We start from the raw sequence: 20931 nt of genomic DNA, 5'->3' as shown, positions 1-20931 counted from the left end.
GGAGGTAATATGATGGAGAATGGAATTTCAAAGGGGAAAGTTTGGGATGGGGAGGATATTACCTTGGGATATTTTTTTATAATCATGGAAACTGTTAATAAAAATTGTGAAAAGATAAAAAAATAGATTATATATAAATATATATATATATAAAATATATAATATACAGTATAATATATAATATTTATTATATTATATTATAATATATATTATAATATATATATATATATGTATATATATATATATATATACACACATTTATCTAACTACATTTTCAAAATGTGCGCAGTGCTCTTAGCCAAATCCATTCGATAAATTACATGCTAACTGTGTGATCACTCCTTGCCCAGGTCTTTAGTTTGCTTTTGAAAATGGACCCTAATCATCTGGAGGCAGTCATCCTAGGTAGTGTTGGGATGGAAGCCGTCCAGATCATGTATTACATCTTTCTCTTCCTCAATGACTTGAAGAGTATTTTACAGACATGAAAAAAATAAAACCTAGTATTTTCCTGTTTTGAAACACTGATTATTGACTTCCTTGGTGTCTTAGTGAGGAAAACTAATAATTTCTAAAATTCTCTTTAAATTCAACTTGTAAAATAACACTTGGAACTGGAAAGATGATTCACCAGTGAAAGGCATTTTCTTGTAATGCTTAATGGTTTGTGTTCAACAAACAAATTGGCTAATGTGTCTGGAGTTCTTTTGCAATGGCAGGAGGCCCTGTCGCACCCACACTTACTTTCTCTCATTTTCTCTCTCTCTTTCTCATAATTAAAAAAACAAAACAAAACATTAAAATAACATTGTATGAACTTTTGGTTTGCCTATCATATGCAATCTCCCATGGATATATGTGAGTTAACATTGTATATACTACAGTTTAGAGTGAATGGTGTGACCATCCTTCAGTAATTCATGTGACTAGCTATTTAGTCCTCAGGGTGGTGGTATTGGATACTGGTGGAGCCACACAAAGGTTCTTGAGTCTTTGGGGGTATGAGGTAATAACTCATTTGAGGATGTTCTGATTATTAGAGCAAGCCCAGTCCCTTACTGTTCTTACTAATACACATATGCTCCCACCATGACTTTATGCCCGTTATTTCTCCCTGGAGACAGGCAAACTTGTGTTTCATATCACTAGAGTTGTACAGTAAATAAACAACTTTTGTGCATAAGTAGCTTGTCTCTGGCTACTATATCAATGATGAAATATTGACTCCATTTAGAAATAGTGAAAATTATTATCTATCATGTACAAGAACACAATATAGTTGATAAGTTAAAAATTAAATGAGCCTGCTCTCCATTATCAAGCTCCCACCAATTGTAGGCTACAAGAGGGCCTACACCTATTAAAATTTCTCTAAAATAATAGTGGTCATCCAGTTTATCTGGTGCTGACTTCACTCTCCCTTGGAAAATTTGCTCCTTTTTCAGATGAACACAGATCCTGGGGACAGAATAAGCCTATCATACCTCACCAGGGCCTCAACTGAAACCCAGAGTAATTTGGGAAATAAGCAAGAGTGCTGCTTTCTTGGTGAACCTGGTACCAGCACAAAGGTGAAGGAGACAGACACAGAGAACACTCAACTCCTACCAAATCATTCATCCGGAGAAACAGAGGTTCCCATGATCTCATCACTGAAGTAGACCTAAAATGAACCCATCATGGTTCAGGGAAATTTGAGAAGGAAGAGGCAGAAAGATTGTTAGAGCCACAAGTTGGGACATTATGCAGAGAGACATTGGCTCTTACCTAAAACTGATGGCTACCCCCACAATGCACGACTCACACTCCTCAATAAGGAGGGTCCCTGTGGAGGAGGGAGGACAGGGAGGAGGCTAACGATGGTACCCACATGGCTGTATACACACTGGATACATAACTAATAAAAAATTAAAAATGAAATTTTTATCAACTGAATGATTTAACTCATATGCAAAGAGCTTAATTAAATAGCTGAAATTAGTAATTATCAATAACTACTTAAAAACTTATTTATTACTCTTGGGTTATCATAGCTGTAAATGTTCTGCACTCTTATTGTTGCAAAATGAAGTTGCTTCTTAATATAAATAGAATAAAACTAAAATTTTGGAATATAAAGATTTCCTAATTTTCAAAGGCAAGAAGACTACATAAATAATTTGAAATAGTTTTTCTCTATCTTATTTGGTTATTTTTATTAATTTATTACATTTTAATATTATATATATAATATATATAAATATAGATATATATATAATATATATATATAAATTATTTAATAGGTTATTTATGATATTATACACCCTCACATCAGTCCCTATTTTCCAGAGGGCCCTATTTGGTGTGGACCTTGGTGTTTACTGTGAGATAATTATGGGGCCGTGCCTCAGGATATTTCTACCCATGCTGTGGCTCTTACAGTCAGTCCTAATGCTTCCTCTTGTACAACAACCCCTGAGCCTTGGAAGGTGTGTTAGCAGTGTGTTTTCAGTGTTGAGTTCTTTGTATTTCTGTTAGGGTTTGTCTCAGTATACCGCTGTATCCGTTGCTATTTCCCTGGAGGTTGTTAGGCTAGCATTGGGAATATTACTCATCACTGCGTCCTCTGTGGTTTCCTCTGGACCCTGGTGAATGTGGTAGAGGCAGCACATCTCGTAGTGAGCAGTAGGCTGTCTTTTCGTGTTGAATTTATGTATCTTAGATCTCCACAGTATTCTCTGAGATCTACAATACAAAACAGATTCTCTAACCAATGGAATATTTTATTTAATTTCTTTTTTTTTTTTTGAGATAGCACTTCTTTCTGTAGGTCAGACTAGCATGAAACTCACTAGGTAGCCAAGGTTAGCCTCAAACTTGTGATCCTCCTACTTTAGCCTTTTCAATGCTAGGGTTAGAAGCATACTTTACCACCCCAAACTATCTTCTTAAAAATTCTCTTAATAACCCACAAAATTACATCAACATTGCTGAGAAAAGTAATCAACTCCCTTTACCTGAATTCAGTTCTGGGTTTCCCACAAGTCCTGGAGATGAGAAATGAGTCACAGAAATTGGTAAAAGCTTCCACTATACACACAGTTATAACTGCATATTTACAGTGCAATAGAGAATTCTGATTAAAAACATCAACACACTGAATATAAAAGATGAATAAGCATGTGGTTGTCTTATGATACTATAATCTTAACGATAAATGAACAATAGGCTTAACAAAATAAGTGTGCTGGCTTTCGGTGATGCTTCCCACGTTGCTTGTGGGAGTGTGTGGTAGACAGCATAAATGTTTTGTATTTGCTAATGTTAGGTCACAGATTCTAACCACATAGGATGGAGGAAACTGGGTTCTGTTAGCAGACTAACCATCTGGAATGAAGTTGACATCAGGCATGTATAAAAACATAGCTTCCTGTGTTCAGAAGGATTTTATATTTCTTCCTTTTCCCTTATGCAATCTGTTGAAATAAATAATGTTGAACTGGTATACATAAATATATACATAGTTAATCATCAATTGAATCAAAACTTTAAAATTATTGTATTTCTGATTTTTTTCCTAATAGAAGCTTTAATAGTAAAATGTGACTATTACATCTGTTTTCTTGCATATGATTCTTTTCATTTTATGAATTCTAAAACAATATGTCAATTTATCCATTATATTATTTGTGAATGTTTGTGCTGTTATTATAGTTGTTCTTGTTATTTAATATATTACCTACATATAGTACTTATGATCATTCTGGCATACATATTTAAAATAAATTTGTCAATTTTTCTTAAGTGTAAATCTAAGAGTGAATTTGCCCTAGCAAATGTGAATGGTTTCCATACTCATGCTATTCTCTTAGGTTGCTGCAAGCTATACATCAGATTTCCCCAGCATTGTCATTAGATAGTGAGTTTTTAAAATTCTGATGGGAGCTTGAGGTATCTTTCTCTGATGAATAGTGACATTGGTACCCGTACATGTGATTATTCACTATTTAAATACTCTCTTTTGTAGAGGTGAATTAAAGTATACTGTCCATTTATATTGGATGATTTATATATTTATTATGATTACTTAAGTTCCAAATGTTTGGGTATCATGTCATTGCCATTCTTTTAATGATTACAAGTTCAACAAAGCCACTATCTAGTCAAATACTATTTAGGTTGAAAATCCATTGTTTTTTGTTAATAACTGTCTTTGAAATTAGTTGATTTTTATACAAGCTATGACTTGGTTCATGAAATAGGGTATGCACTTGAAAAGATTGTGCATTCTCTATTTGTTTAATATAGTGTTTTCAAAGCACTTTTATTGTTAAGTAATATTATTTGTTTCTTCTGTATCAGTGTTGGATTGTGTTTGATCTTCCGTCATTTATTAAGAAAGGTTTGCTAAATTGTATTTATGTATTTGGTTTATCGCCTTAATTCTACAAAATGTTGTTTTATATTTTAAATAAGTATTGATGAATAAATAATTTAATGTCTTCACCTTCATGTTGAACTTATTATTTTCCAAAATGGTACACATCTATATATCTAAAAGAATAATGTCTTTCCTTGGTGTCTTTCTTTGTCTGATATTAATCAGTCCACAATGAGACTTCCTTTTGATTAGCTTGTTTCTATTGTTTAATGTTCTGTCTGTGTCTTTATATTTATAGTTATTGCGGAAACTGCAGAAGTGAGTTGATTCTTTTTACCAATCTAACAATATTTTTTAGGTACTAGATGATAAGTCACCTATTTCTGGCCAATACAATGGCAGATGCTTCTGATTGTGTGCCTCATATCATGTTATTTGTTTTGTATATGCTCCCCTTGTTGTCTTATTTTTTATTAACACTGCATGAATTAAGATTCTGTGTATTCTAATAAATATTTTTGTTTTACTGCATTGTACTTCTTTAAATGAACCCTCTTAGTTACCTAGGGAACAGAAATGAGGATGAAGGTTAAATCTTTTGATGCTTCTTTTAGGAAGGCCTGAATTCCATTCACTGAGGAAGGGGGTCTCATGATATCCACTTCTCATAGGTCTCTCTCACTTCTTAATGGCATATCATTGGTCCTTCAATGATCATATCCACATTTCTAATTTCTCAGTTGACACATCCAAGCCATAGCAATCTTCTTTCCTGAAAGGAGTAGGATGTAGATATACTAATATCTTATTATTTTTTAGGCTACGATTATGGAAATCTATTAGTGTCCTTCCATTTGCGATTGAGCCTCTCTTTGCAGACAGGCTGTACTATGAGGGCATCTGTATATCTTAAAGACATGCGCTATTCACCAAACAATTTAAAATAAGCTCAATCAGTTGTTTTCTTGTTTCTGAGATGGGGGTGTGTTTTAGCTTTCAGCTCCAGGTTACAGTTCACCTTGACAGAAAGTCACGGCAGCAGGGATTGGTCATGATTAGTCTAACATTGTGGAAGTGAAGTGATGTGTCGTAAGTGCTCACTTTATTTTCTCCTATTTGTACAGCCTAGGAACTCAGGCAGTGGAATGGTGCTGCCCAGAGTTAGGATGGGTTTTCCCCCTTCAATCTCATCTGGCAAACTAGCAAACAGGCCAAGAGATTAATTTCCATGGTGACCCTAAATCCTGTCAAGATAACAACCAGTAATTAACCATTACAGTGCCCTTAGAGAAAATAATTAAAGTGATCATTAGAAATATGGTAGTTATTCCTTCATTTTCATTCATTTCAGTTACATATTGCCCTCCTTTTCTTAAAAATATTAATGGAAAATTTCAAAAATAAGTAAATCACATATTTTGAATTGTCATTCTAGACTATGTGATGCAATCTCCTATTTTCTGCTTTGCCACAGATTGAATGTCAATGATCCTTTGGTCCAGACTCTCCACACTCTTTATATTAATCTGTGACAGACAAAGGTGGGGAGAGAATGAGAACTAGAGAGTGGAAGACGATATATACATACCTTTATTTCAATGTTCTGCTGTATAATTATCATTTTTATTTATTATTGCCATTGTCCACTTAACTATGTTTAATTTGTAAACTCAATTTCATTGTAAATTTTCATATGAAGAAACACATATATATGTATATATTACATATATGATATATATGATATCTTTATAGTCATCAGTATCTTCTAGGGTTTTTGAAATAGATCCACCAGTGAGTAAGGAATGCATGCTATTATGGACATAACATAGATCCTATTAGGGGTAATTTTGAAGGGCAGGATGTTGTACTTGAAAACTATAAGAACAAAAGATTTTTCTTCATTACAGTACTTGCTTTTAATTTGAGCCCTTACTTATGACATGTGTATATAAATACATGCTTTTATGACATATATATATATATATATATATATATATATATATATATGCATATATGCATACACACACACACATATATATCCAAATATAATGCTGAAAAAAATTCTTCTTGATGTGGTATAACATTTAAACAATATGTACTTGTTTGTTTAATTTTTTTATTTTATTAACTTAAAATTTGAAAGCTAGGAGACAATTTACCAGTATTATGCTTAGAGAGGTAATACATCTTAAATGATGGCATGGTTACAAGTATCCTGAGTAAAGGCAATAAAGTCTAATGATTTTACTTTACTTATTTGAGTTAATAAGGATAATTTATTCATTTTTATTATGTTTATTATATTTTTATTAGTAAAGTTGTGATGTAGCTAGGTTTCAGAAAAATGCAAATATTGTGATTATGAAAAGTTGTAACCTCTATGTATATTCTGCAACTGGAAATGTTGCCCACTCTGGGAGAAGGTCATACCCCCTCAGCTAATCCATTCCTTGAAAATTCCACACAGATCACCCCAACAGACATGTCTCTTACTTGATTTTTGATCTAATCAATTGCTTGAAAATGCAAATTAACTCTCACAGCATTATGAATATCCCATGTAGTTTTCAGCCTCAAAAAGCCTTCTGACAAAGAGTAAGAAATTAAATATAAGAATTTACTTTCAGATCAGTGTTTCTGAAAAAAAAAAACATTTATTTTTTGTTTATTTCTTTTTCATAAATTCAAATAGTGGGAATTTTTAGGTTATGCATATATTTTTGTAGGAAATGACAGATGCAAGTTTATCATTTTCTTATGCTTTAGAGTTTTAAAATCAAATATCTTTTCCATAGTTAACTTAAGACTGGCCTTTGCCTGATCATGAGAGAAAAGATTTCCACCCCCTGTAGTAGTTTATATTGATTTTGAACTTGACAAGAACTGAAAATCGTCTAGGAAAATAGTTTCTGGGCATATCTGTGAGGAATTACATAATTACTTTAATTAAGGTATGAGGACCCACTACTAATGATGGTGGTCCCATTCTGTGGGCTGGGGCTTTGGATTACTTAAAAAGAAGGCAGTTATCTGAGCACCAACATTCATCCCTGTGCTCAATCACTGTGACTATAGTGTGCCTTGATGTACTCTCCCTGGAACTGTAAGCAGAATAAATCCTCCTTTCCTTTAGCTCTTTCTTGTCAGGTATGTGGTCACAGAAATGAGTGAAATAACTAATATACCCCCTATAAACCAGCACTGGCAAAAGGAGCTGCAAGTGTGGGGTTCATTGAAAAATACAAGTTAGGGCTACTGATTTGAAAGTATTAATGATTATTTTGAAGTATTGTAAGGAAACTGTTGGCTATAACATGTTTGTCATAAAGCTGGGGTTCAGAGGACTCACCTGAAGGATGACCCTAGGTTGAGACTGACTTTACACCAGAGTAAGAAGCAAAGTCTTTATGCCTAAACTGTGCTTGGTTGTCCTTGGCTGGTTGTGAGCTGTGGGCCAGCAAATCCCTGTATTTTGTTCCTCTCTCACAGAATCCCTGAGAGGCAAAGTGAGACAGAGCCAAGGAGTGTATTCACATTATCAAGATCATTGTCATGTGTTTCTCACTCTGGCCCTCTGCCTTCTTCCACCATATCACCTCCCCAGTTCGGCACAGTGGAACTTTTTATATTTATACATGAATGCATATCTGGAAAACTCCTAGTGTATGGCAGGCAAATCAAGGAAAAGCTTGGGTATCATTTTAAATTTCTTTGCAAGCCCTGGCTTGTGTGATCCTTAAATACAGAATGAAAAGAAGTTTGGCTAAGGACATTGGTTGTTCAGAAACTGTTTTGTATATAGGCTATCTTACTAATCAGCAAAAGGTTGCTTCATGTTTCTTACGTGACTCTCATTAGTTGGTCAGGCATTGTATCCATAAAAAATTAAGTAGCATCTATTCATTCTTTTCTAAGTGCCTCTTGGGATTTCTATCTTATTCTTTTTAATTGAGAGCAACAGACAGAAAGTGAAAGAGGCAGATAGAGAGAGAATGGGTGTGCCAGGGCCTCCAGCCACTGCAAACAAACTCCAGATGCATGCACCACCTTGTGAACCTGGCTTATGTGGGTCCTGGGGAATACAAGCCTAGAACCAGGTCGTTAGGCTTCACAGTGCTTAATTGCTAAGCCATGTCTCCAGCCCCCTCTTGGGAGTTCTAATCCCATGTCTCTCAGAGAAATGACTTAAAGTCTTTCTAAGCACTCCTTTAAAAAATAGAATTATTAACTTTTAAAATTATATATAAAAATATGAAGCAAACTAAATTTCCCTCTCTTTGGATATATAATTAATTGAGTTCATATAAATTTTATTATTTTTATTTTATTATTTATTTATTTATTTTGGTTTTCTGAGGTAGGGTCTTACTCTTGCTCAGTCTGACCTGGAATTCATTATGTAGTCTCAGGGTGGCCTCAAACCCATGGTGATTCTCCTATGTCTACCTCCCCAGTGATGAAATTAAAGGTGTGGGCTGGAGAGATGGCTTAGCGGTTAAGCGCTTGCCTGTGAAGCCTAAGGACCCCAGTTCGAGACTTGGTTCCCCAGGTCCCACTTTAGCCAGATGCACAAGGGGGCACATGCGTCTGGAGTTCGTTTGCAGAGGCTGGAAGCCCTGGCGCGCCCATTCTCTCTCTCTCCCTCTATCTGTCTTTCTCTCTGTCTGTCACTCTCAAATAAATAAATAAAAAATTTAAAAAAAAAGAAATTAAAGGTGTGATTGCCCCCATGCCTGGCTTAAATTTTAAAGAATTCCCTATAATATCTTTCTGAATATGAATGAGAATATATGTATGTATATATATACATATATATATATGTATGTATGTGTGTGTGTGTGTGTGTGTATATATATATATATATATATATATATATATATATATATGTATATATATATAATTTCTCAGTTTATTTTGTAATATTTTTACTTATTTATTTGCAAGCAAAAAGAGATGGAAGAGAAGCCGGGTGTGGTGGTGCATGCCTTTAATCCCAGCACTCGGGAGGCAGAGGTAGGAGGATTGCCATGAGTTTGAGGCCACCCTGAGACTCCATAGTGAATGCCAGGTCAGCCTGGGCTAGAGTGAGACCCTACCTCGAAAAACCAAAAACAAAAAAAAAGAGAGAGAGAGAGAGAGAAAGTTAGAATGGACATGCAAGGCATTCCAGCTGCTGAAAACAAATGTGCCACTTTGTGCATCTGGCTTTATGTGGGTACTGGGGAATCAAACTCTGGTGGTAATCCTTTGTAGGCAAGTGCCTTAACAGCTAAGCCAAATCTCTAGCCCTCAGTTTCTTTGTCAGTTGTTGTCAAGTTCAATTTTTTTTTTGTTCATTTTTTATTTATTTATTTGAGAGCTACAGACACAGAGAGAAAGGCACATAGAGGGAGAGAGAGAGAATGGGCGTGCCAGGGCTTCCAGCCACTGCAAACGAATTCCAGACGCTTGCGCCCCCTTGTGCATCTGGCTAACGTGGGACCTGGGGAACTGAGCCTCGAACCGGGGTCCTTAGGCTTCACTGGCAAGAGCTTAACCGCTAAGCCATCTCTCCAGCCCTCAAGTTCAATTTTGAATCAAGTAGAAGTCAAGATCATAACAACCCAGTAAGCTATGCAATGAATTTTCATTCATTCCCATACCTGGCATACAACTATTAAGAATATAGTTTATTCACATATATAGTTAACAGTTAAGGATAAACAAGGGGAAGAGGTTGGTAATGGTATTATATGTCCATATTCCTAGCACTTCAGTTGTAGAGACAAAATGATGAGGAATTCAAGGCCAGCATCAACTATAGCAAGACTGAGGCCAGTCTGAGTTATGTGAGACCTTCCCTCAACAAGCCAAACTAAAACTGACAGAGAAACAGAGAGAGAGCTCAAGCAAGAGAAAGCAGAGGAAGTTGAGAATATGGCAATATTCTGGATCTTAGTTTACAGTCTATAATAAAACTGCACAAGAAGTATTTTATGCAATGACACTTTCAGGGAGTGATGCAAAGATTGGGCATTGACTTCTAAGCTTCTAGAACTTCTTTTTTTTTAACAATAAGAAACTATCTAGCCTCTGGTCTTGTTATTGCAGAAAACATATTTCTCAAGTAATTATCTTGGACTCTTTAAAATGATATGCTTCCCCAGTGTACTGATAGGTTTGTGGGATTTTCGGATATTTATGGCCTTGAACCTCAGAGAATCTTTCTTTAAATGATGGAAATGGAGCCTCTAACCCTAACTATGACTCACTAATCAAGATGTGACCTACGGACCTTGATGAGAGTTTGAGAAGGACGAAGGGAAGTTAATAAATCAGTCAGCCAGTTAATCATCAATGAACAGAAAATGTGTGTAGAATTCCATCTAGCTTCCAGACATGGTACTTGAGATTTAGAAATGAACTCTTAGTCCAGACCAGCAAAATCTACACCTCGGGAGGTGGCTGTGGGCTTCCTTGCAAAAGAGGAAGTAAAGCTGAGAAGAGGGGCAGTATAAAGTGAATTCATTACTTCTTCACTCAGTAGTCCCCAAATTTGCATGTGAATATTTGCACATAGGCAAGAACACATGTTGCAGTCCGGGTCGCATTGCTGTTAGAAATCACCCAACCAAGAGCAGCTTCTGGGAAAAAGAGATTTATTTTGGCTTACAGGCTTGAGGGGAAGCTCCACGATGGCAGGGGAAAACAATGGCATGAGCAGAGGGTGGACATCACCCCCTGGCCAACATAAGGTGGACTACAGCAACAGGAGGGTGTGCCAAACACTGGCATGGGGAAACTGGCTATAAAGCCCATAAGCCCGCCCCCAACAATACACTCCCTCCAGGAGGCATTAATTCCCAAATATCCATCAGCTGGGAACCTAGCATTCAGAATACCTAAGTTTATGGGGACACCTGAATCAAACCACCACAACACACATGCACACACACACACACACACACACACACACACACACACACAGGAGTTAAGGCTACTTTGTTTAAATCTTAATTCCTTGGGTATAGATTTTAACCACTGGTGCTTTGGAGATAATTCCTACGGAAACCTAATTGCTAATTTGTTAATGGATTTTTGTCAGGAGTTTTGCATTATATTAACAGATTGAAACTGGGCAAGTGAGATTGCATAAGCATAGATATCTACAGATGGGACAATTCACAGCCTGTCCCCTCACCCCCACCCCACAGCTGGCTGTTAACCTTTGACCAGCGTACCCACGGCCTCCAATCCTCAGGAAGGCTCTCCTCCGTCCCCTCCCAGTGATTACTCATGAAACAACACAAACGGGCTGCATTTGGTGGTGGTCACTATGGTGTCAGGGCTCCACTGGGACAGAAGAATGCGTTTTGGGCAAAGGTGGATATATATGGGATTAATGTCATGAAGAATCCCCTGAGCTTTTGCAGAGTGGCTGATGCTTCTGGGCTGACTCCTGGCTGATTTCCTAGGTCACTGCTTGCTGCTTCCTGCTCAGAGATCCCACTGGAATCTGGGAGCATTGATTTGGCAGACCAGATGCTAAAAGTAGGGCAACAGCCCACGGGGTGCATCACCACACTGCTCATGCTGTTTGCTCAGCTCATAACTGTGCTCATGCATTTTCATGCACCAGGTGTGCAGGACAACATTTGCCTTGTGTCCTAGTTTCATGGTGGATTTTGAGAATGTGTCACGTAGTAGCTTCTCCAACTTAATTCCCTAAGGAAGTTTACCTAGCTATGGATAGTCACATTATGATCCTATGATTAAAGTTCTGTCATAAATGACACCTCAGCACCTTGTATTATTTCTTTTCCATATCCCATTTGCTGTATTAATATATATAAGTATGATAATTAGCATGACGCATGCTTCTGTTTCATTGTCATGCCCCTCTATGGTGGATTTTATTTTATTTATTTATTTTTCATAATTTCTTCCTACTTAGACAGGCGGATGAATCTTGATGCCCGTCTTGACCACTCCTGTGTTAGGCCTTTTGCAGCTCCTGTGCTGGAGAGACTTCATTCTGTCACTCAGTGCTGATTCCAGTACTGGCTTGTTGAGTGTGCTGACCTTGCTACGATGGTCTTTACAATAAGACCCACGTTCTTCACTTCTGTATTATTCTGTCCTTACCACTCTTTATTCCTAACCCAATATTCCTTGAAACATTCCCTTTATAATGTCCCACAAAGATGTGTGTGATCTATATGTCCTTCATTGACTTCTGATATCATCTGTATCTGTGCCTCAGCAAGTGAAACAAAGGGTGCTTCTTTTGTTTTTTGCATATATGTTTGGTGAGTGTGTGTGTGTGTGTGTGTGTGTGCGCGCGCGCGCACATAGGCCAGAGACTGACATTGGGTGTCTTCTTGGATCACTCTCCACAATATTTGTTAAGACAGCTTCTCTCACTGGAACCAGATTTGGAGCCAGTCTAAATAGTCAGCTTGCACTGGCAATCTCCTGTCCCTTCCTCTATAGCACTGGGATTGCAAATGGGCTGCCATGCCCCCTCCCTCTGGCATTTACCTGGGTTCCAAAGATCTGAACTCAAATCCTAACAGCAAGCACTTTACTGACTGAGCCATATCCTAGCACCGGAATGGACTCTTTTTGACATCTTGCCAAATACATTAAAGAAAGAAGGAAACATAATAAGTCAGACCAAAGAACAATATGAAATGAGCAGCATCCAGGGACCGTGTGAGTGTGATTGCCTATCTTGTTTGATGACAATTTTTTTTTTTTTTGGAAATCTCCAGCTGTTCTTGTGAAAAAACATTTGTTGCTACCAGTCTTTAAATAGAGTGTCCTGGTTTCTCTCTATTTGTGATTTTGTTTCTCTCCCTTTCTTTCTTTCTTTCCTTCTTTTTTTCTTTCTTTCTTTCTTTCTTTCTTTCTTTCTTTCTTTCTTTCTTTCTTTCTTTCTTTCTTTCTTTCTTCCTCTCCCTCTCTCTCTCTCTCTCTCTCTCTCTCCCTCTCTCTCTCTCTCTTCTCTCTCCCTCTTTCTTTCTTTTTGTCTTTCCAGGCAAGGTCTTGCTGTAGTCCAACCTGACCAGGCAATCTGTAGCTTTAGGCTGGCCTTTAACATCATGGCAACCTCTGAACTCATCCTCTCGAATGCTAGGACTAAAGGTGGGTGCCACCATGCCTGGTTTTTCTTGATGCTCATTATTTTTAAACATTTTTTATTGAAGCTTTCATAAATATAACAATATACAAGATAATCATAATACCCTACCACCAACTTCTTTTCCCCTTCCCTAGTCTTTCCTCTAATGAATCTCTCTCTTTCAACATTTTGACTGATTACAAATTTTACTGTTTGGCCCTATAGGGGGGCTGGTCATATTTCCATCTGGTAATGTTCTTATGTACTCATTCCTTTCCTCCAATCTACTGAGGGCCCTCCTCAGTGAGGTCATTGATCCTGGCCATGGGGTCATGAATTCATCAGTCTTTAGAGGGGGAGACAATGCCATAGAATATTTCCCACACTGTGGCGCTGACAATCTTTCCACATCTCTTCCACAAAGTTTCCTGAACCTTGGCAGGTGTGCTATAAAATTACTTGAGTGTTAAGTTTCTTTGGTTTCTGAATTTCTGCGTTGAGATATTTTGGGTGTCCTCAGTGTTTAACACCATCTCCATAGAGTAGGTTTTCAGGCTAGCAGTGAGAACAATGCTCCTGTTTAGAATATCACTTCCTCTGTAATGTCTTGGGGACTCTGGAAGATGTGATGGGGGAGGGACACTTTGTGCAAAGCAGTTGGCTATCTTTTCTTGTTGTATTGACAGATATTGGTTCTCTCCAGTTTTCACAGCTTTCTATAAAACAACAGTGATTCTCAAACCAAGAGTAAAAGGATTAAAGAGGAAAATCCTAGTCATTTAGGACATATTTGGATGGTATAGCCACTCTTCATAGCCAAAGGTCAGTGGGAGCTTCTCTCAGGAGGCTATGGCCTTCCCATCCATGGCATTCTGACTTGGTTTACAAAACCAGGTATGAGTTCTCCCCCACTGAGCAGGCATTATATATAAACAGAGAACTGTCAATTACCCTTATATATTATGTGCCACTATTGCATGAGGTGTTCATTTTGTCCAGTTGGTTGATATAGCTTGTAGGGTCCTCTGTTTGTTCACCCTGTTGGTAGTCATTATTACCCATCAGCTACATACACTTTCCAGCACTACAGGGGCTAGTTCTCGTATCTGGTTCCTAACTTGGAACAGCTTTAGTCAATGGTATTAACAATGGACTAGATTGAAGCTAAGAAAAAAAGGAGAAATAGGGAGACAGGTGTTGCACTTATTTTCTCATTGCTGAAATGAACAGCAGAACAGAAATAGCTTATAGGAGAAAAGGGCTTATTTCAAACATACAGACTCAACTGGAAGCTTCATTATGAAAAAAGTGGCTCATTTTAGCATCCACAGCAGAAAGACACCACGAATTGACAGCAAGCTTGAACTGCCAGTGCCAGAGCTTCAAGTGCTCTCTCTCTATACCTTAGGGCTGGAATACAAGATCCATCTCCCTTGACACCTCCAGCAGCCTACTGGAAACTTAAGTCTGAAGCTTAACCCTAACTAAAACTCCCTGAGGCCATGGAGGACATATATTCATATTCAAACCACCACAGGCGGAGAGAGAAGGGGTTACTGGACAAGCTAGTTGAAGTTCAGTCTTTGTATCTGTTTCTCATTCATTGACCCAATATTTTAAAGCATGGGAAAGGGATCATTTTAATACCAAAGTACTGAGATAGCTAAGTTTAATTTGAACATTATTTTGTTCCAAGGATGTCCCTCCTCCAGTCTTACTTTCTATCCTTCCAACAGCCCTCCTAACTCCCCAGCACACACAGACAAGTCCCCTCTCTCTGCTTTTCAATTACATGGACAAACAAGAATTGCTTTATTTTGGTCACATTAGATAAAGTTTTACTTTCCCTATATTTGCAGACTGCCTTAGAGATAACGAACCAGACCTATGGGCTAGAGACCTTTTTGGATCTAATACAATGTTGACAAGAGTCGATCATTTAATTTTTGATTCATAAGCCTAGGAGCATAAAATGAACGATGCACTAGATTTTACCACATTCAGTTCTTTTTAAAAAACTATTTATGGGCTGGAGAGATGGCTTAGTGGTTAAGAGCTTGCCTGTGAAGCCTAGGGACCCCCGTTTGAGGCTTAGTTCCTCAGGTCCCACGTTAACCAGGTGCACAAGGGGGCGCACGCGTCTGGAGTTCCTGTGCAGTGGCTGGAAGCCCTGGCATGTCCATTCTCTCTCTCCCTCTATCTGTCTTTCTCTCTGTGTCTGTTGCTCTCAAATAAATAAACAAATAAATGTACAAAGAATATTAAAAAAAAACTATTTATTTAAGAGAGAGCCATATAGAGAGAAAGAGAATGGGCATGCCAGGCTCTCTGGCCACTGCAAAGTCCATATGCATGTGCCAACTAGTGCATCTGGCCTATGTGGGTCCTGGGGAATTAGGCCTGCATCTTTAGGCTTTGTAGGCAAGTGCCTTAACCATTAAGCCATCAGTTCTTTAGCTATATTTAATGTTGTATCTCTTGCTAGGTAACCAAACCACAGCTCTTAACCAAAGTTAGCATCTAACCTGTTTTATTATTTTAGATTAAAATGCTTTATCATTATTAATATAAAAGTAAACTAAAATGTAACATAGACCATGAAACTTACAAAATCAAAAACATCACTCTCTGATCACTTATAGGAAAAATAAGAACAAAATCTGTGCTGATCCATAGAGCAGACACTCCTTCCTCTGCAGTGCAACCAAACATGGGCTGCTTGTCAACTGCAGCCCATTCTGCTTGTATGATGCAGGAGAAAATAGAGACCTTGAGGATGACTGAAATTAGATTACAGGGGTTATGTGCCACTTTTTATTGTTAATATTTTATTATTTTTCCATAGGAAGAGATAAATAAGAGAAACATAAAGGATAAAAGACATTTATTTCTAAGTTAACAATTGAGTCAGAGGGTATGATATCTGTATATATATGACTATCAGTTTAGTATGCATAGGTGATTCCTAAACATCTAACTTCAACAACTTACTAAAAAAAAAAAGAAGAAGAAGAAGAAGAAAAGAAGGAAACAAGTCCCAGTAACAAGGATCATATGCGGTCCAATCTAATAAGAATTTAGATCAATTCTGTGGACATTACTGAAGATAGAGGAAGCACCTGTTCTTGAATTTTAAAAATTGATACTTTCAGGGAGCTTTTTAGTTCCATTTGTATATCAACTGTGAATTAGGCTCTTTTTTTTTTCTGTTTGGAGCAAAGAGTGAAATAACATCTTGAAATTTGAACCTACTGAAAGGATTGACTTTCTGTGACAAACTATGCTCACATGAAGTGGTCATTGTGTTCATAACTTTAGAATCTAACTCATATACATTGTTTAAGGGTACATTGTTGCAGTCAGTTTCGCATTACTGGAAAAAATCAACCAACCAAGAGTAGCTCATAGGGAAAAATGAGGTTTATTTTGGCTTACTGGCTCCAGGAAAAGTTCCACGATGGCAGGAAAGAAGTTGGCATGAGCAGAGGGTGGACATCACTCCCTAGCCAACATCAGGTAGATAACAGCAACAGGTGAGTGTGCCAAACCTATGGCATGGGGAAACTGGCTATAATACACGTAAGCCCACCCCCAACAATACACTGCCTCCAGGAACTGTAGTTCCCAAATTTCCATCAGCTGGAAACCTTGCATTCAGAATATCTATGTTTATGGGGGTCACCTGAATCAAACTACCACATTCTGCCCCGAGCCCCCATAAACTGAAAACAATACATGATGTAAAATGCAGTACATTCATCCAACTTTAAAAAAGATATTCTAACTTAGCCATAATTCCAAAAATTTCCCCCAAACCCATAATGGCACAGAATAAGCATTCACACTGCAAAAGATGGCATAGCAAAGAAATATTCAAACAATACAAGATTTAAAACAACCAGGGCAAATTTCAAACTCTGTAGCTTTAAGTCCAACAACTCTAGCCAGTGACAAGCCTCAAAATCCAATAATTCTAACCAGCATTAAGTCTTTGGAGTTCCAATTCCGCCCCTCCAGCTAGGCTACTCACAGTCTTGAAACACTTCATCTGGGCAGGCAGCTCCCCTTGACAGCCATTTTGTGGTCCCAGCATCTCCACTGGGTCTCCACTGCAACCTGCAGTTCATCCTCATGGCCCCATGGGGTCTCCATGCAGGCATCCTGCAAGCCTGCTTCATGCTGCCTATGGCCATTTCCAAAGCACAAGACTGTGTTGCAAACCCTATGAACCTCTCTTTCCTGCATTTCTTATACTCTACAATACCAGACAGGGTGCCAATTTGTTAATCCAGGGGGACTTAAGTAGACTTTGAAGAACAGGACACTCCTTGAGCACTCAGGCCCTTTCAAAAGAGTCTACATTCTTCCTAGCTCAATCTCAAAGGTTGTAATCTCAATTGCAGCTGAATGGGCAACAGTTCACCCAAAGATTTTTCTTTCTGTGCCATATCCCTCTGCTCACACCAGTTCATTTCTGTGCAAAGCAACTCTGCAGGACACAGGCATAACAGCAAGCCTCTCACACAAACTGCTAGCCCAGTCCAAGAAAAGTTGTTTCTCACCCTCATAAGCCAAACCTCACAGTCCATAGCATTCAGGTTGGTCTTTCAATTCTGACCAGAATAGTCCATCAAGCTATGATTATAGCACTGCAAGTCATGCCTTAGTCCAAGGCTTTAAATCCTTCTACATTCCTGTTGAAAATCAGCTCCAAAGGCCAAAGCCACACTGTCAGGTGTCTAACCACAATCCCATTCCTCGGTACCACTGATGCAGTTAGGTTTGCATTGCTGGTAGAAATCACCTGATCAAGAGCAGCTTGTGGGAAAAAAAGAGGGTTAATTTGGTTTATAAGCTTGAAGGGGAAGCTGCATGATGGCAGGGAAAATGATGGCATGAGCAGAGGGAGGACATCACCCCTGGCCAACATATGGTGGACAATAACAACAGGGGAGTGTGCCAAACACTGGCAGGAGTAACTGGCTATAATGCCCATAAGCCCACCCCCAACAATACACTGGCACCAGGAGACATTAGTTCCTAAATCTTAGGAACTAATCTTAGCATCCAGAACACCTAAGTTTATGGGGGAGATGTGAATTAAACCACCCCAACCATAATCCAAAGAATGCCCTATTTCATTTCTCTAGTTAACATAATAAGGGTAAGCATAAGCTCTAGAGCAAATAGAAAAAGGCTATTCAGCGTGATGCCTGGTTAGTTTAGTATTCTTCCTGATTTTTAGATTCTAAAAGAAATCATTTTAAACAAGATTATGAATGCTATTTTCATTTCTTGCCATTGAAGTTTGCAATATGGATACTCAATACCTTTTAAAATGTGTTTCTCTGAGGTGGTCTGGTTACTAACAAGGTTTATTAGCCAAGCTATCAATAAATAACAAGTTTCTGCTTTTGTATGTTATTTTCTCATCAAAACTTTTGAAGTTGAAATCTGTATAAAAGCCTAGGCTAAGGTAGAAGTGCACTCAGTGGTCTGATGATTCCTAGTGAGTTCATAAGCAGACTTTATGAACTGTCATGTAAAGGTATGTCATAAATAAATGCATTCTAGGGAAAAATACAAGCATAAACATTCCCAGAGTGAGTCATGCTAAATAGACATAAAATACTTCTGGATTCCTTGTTTATAGAAGAATAAACTGAGGCACCAATGCTGTTGGCAGTCATAATCATTCAAGTAATTGCAAATTTAATGTTTGACCAAAATGAAAGCTATTCACGGCCAAGTCTAAGTCTGTTTTATTCAAGTACAAAGGTTTAGATAATTCTCAGATGGAGAAATATAAGTTTTTCTTTTGGTAACCATTCCAGAGTGTGATAAATTGTCACATGTAGCTTGGAAACCAACCTTGGTCTTCCATATTCCCAAGGCTGAGCTGGGTATATTATTGAAGCGAAAATATTAACAGATGATGTCTTGGCTCTAAATATTTATATTTAAACATACAAAATTTTAAATTTTGTTAAAAATTAACTAACATTTGTCATCTGTAGACAAATTAAAACCTGTGCCAGTCTAATTAGTAATCAGAAGCATGGTGATTATCTTTGGCATATGAACATGGAAAACTTCTCCAGAGCAAAATAATGCCACACTGCACTCTTCTGAGTCTTTTTTTCCTTCACACTGACAGTGTTAATAGTCTAATGACATACTAGCCATTCTGTTTTAGGCTTTGGACAGTTTAATTTTTCATCTTTAGCAGAGGAATTTGATCTGTCATATATCATCTGTCATCAATTCATCCATCCATGCTGCTACCCATCTACCTATGTTTATGTATCTATATATCTGTGTAGCTTTGAGCATGTATCATAACAAATCTATCTATCTCTCTATCTACTATCTACTATCTATCTATCTCTCTATGTATCTATCTATCTATCTGTATCTATATCTATATCTATATCTATATCTATATCTATCTATATCTGTATATCATCTATGTACACGATAATGGCTACATCAAAGAAATATCTTTTCCAAATATTAGTGGTGTTAACTTTAGAAAGTCTGCTCTATATATAAGGATAAATAATGTATAGTTTTATAAGCTATGGAAATATGCTTGGCCTTTTTAAAAAGTGTATACACACACACACACACACACATATATTTTAATCTAAATATAGGAAGATATTTGAGAAGACAGTAAGTAGAACAATTGTGTTTTATTTTGTATATATATGCATGTGGTAGCATGCATGTGTATATGTATTAGCAGGGGGTACACACATGCATGTGTGTGTGGATATGGAGGCCAGAAGTTGACAATAGGTATCTTTTTGATCACTTTCCATCTTATTTATTGAGGCAATGCCTCATTTTAGCCCAATTTGGCCCATATAGCTATCCAGCTTGCCTCAAGAATCCCCCATCTTCACTTCCCCAGTCCTGGGGTTGCAGGTGGGCTACTATGTCTGACATTCATGTAGATTCTGTTAATTCAAACTTAGATCCCCATGCTTGGCTTACTAGGGAAAGCAAATGCTTTCCCTAGTAAGCCACCTCCCTAGCCCTCTGTTGTGTAAGACACCAAAATAGCTGATCTAGGAAGAAGCGACAACAGGAAGTAAAAATGGAATGACGGAGAAGATCCCAGGCTCATACTCATGGAATTTTCAACCTCAAAAAGCATGAGTCAAATGTGTATCTAATGTTTATAAATTTCCAGTCTGTGCTTTTATTTTATAGCAACAGAAAACTAGTTAAAACATAGGGTAAAGGATAGTCTGCAGTTAAAATGAATTTTTATAGGAAGTTCATAGATTACCAATGTGTCTTGCTAACGCCAAGCAATGCATGTTTGTTTGCTCCTGTGAGAACCTGCATATAAATGAGAGTGGAGAAAGCTCATGTTTACACTAGTAGCATGTGTGTGCAAGAGGCAGTAGCGGGCAGGATTGAGAAGGTAAACTTTGGAACAGCAGCTCTGACATATGGG

Source organism: Jaculus jaculus, chromosome 7 (assembly GCF_020740685.1).
Source record: "Jaculus jaculus isolate mJacJac1 chromosome 7, mJacJac1.mat.Y.cur, whole genome shotgun sequence".
In the NCBI taxonomy this organism is placed as follows: domain Eukaryota; kingdom Metazoa; phylum Chordata; class Mammalia; order Rodentia; family Dipodidae; genus Jaculus; species Jaculus jaculus.
Note: the sequence above shows the minus strand (reverse complement) of the source record.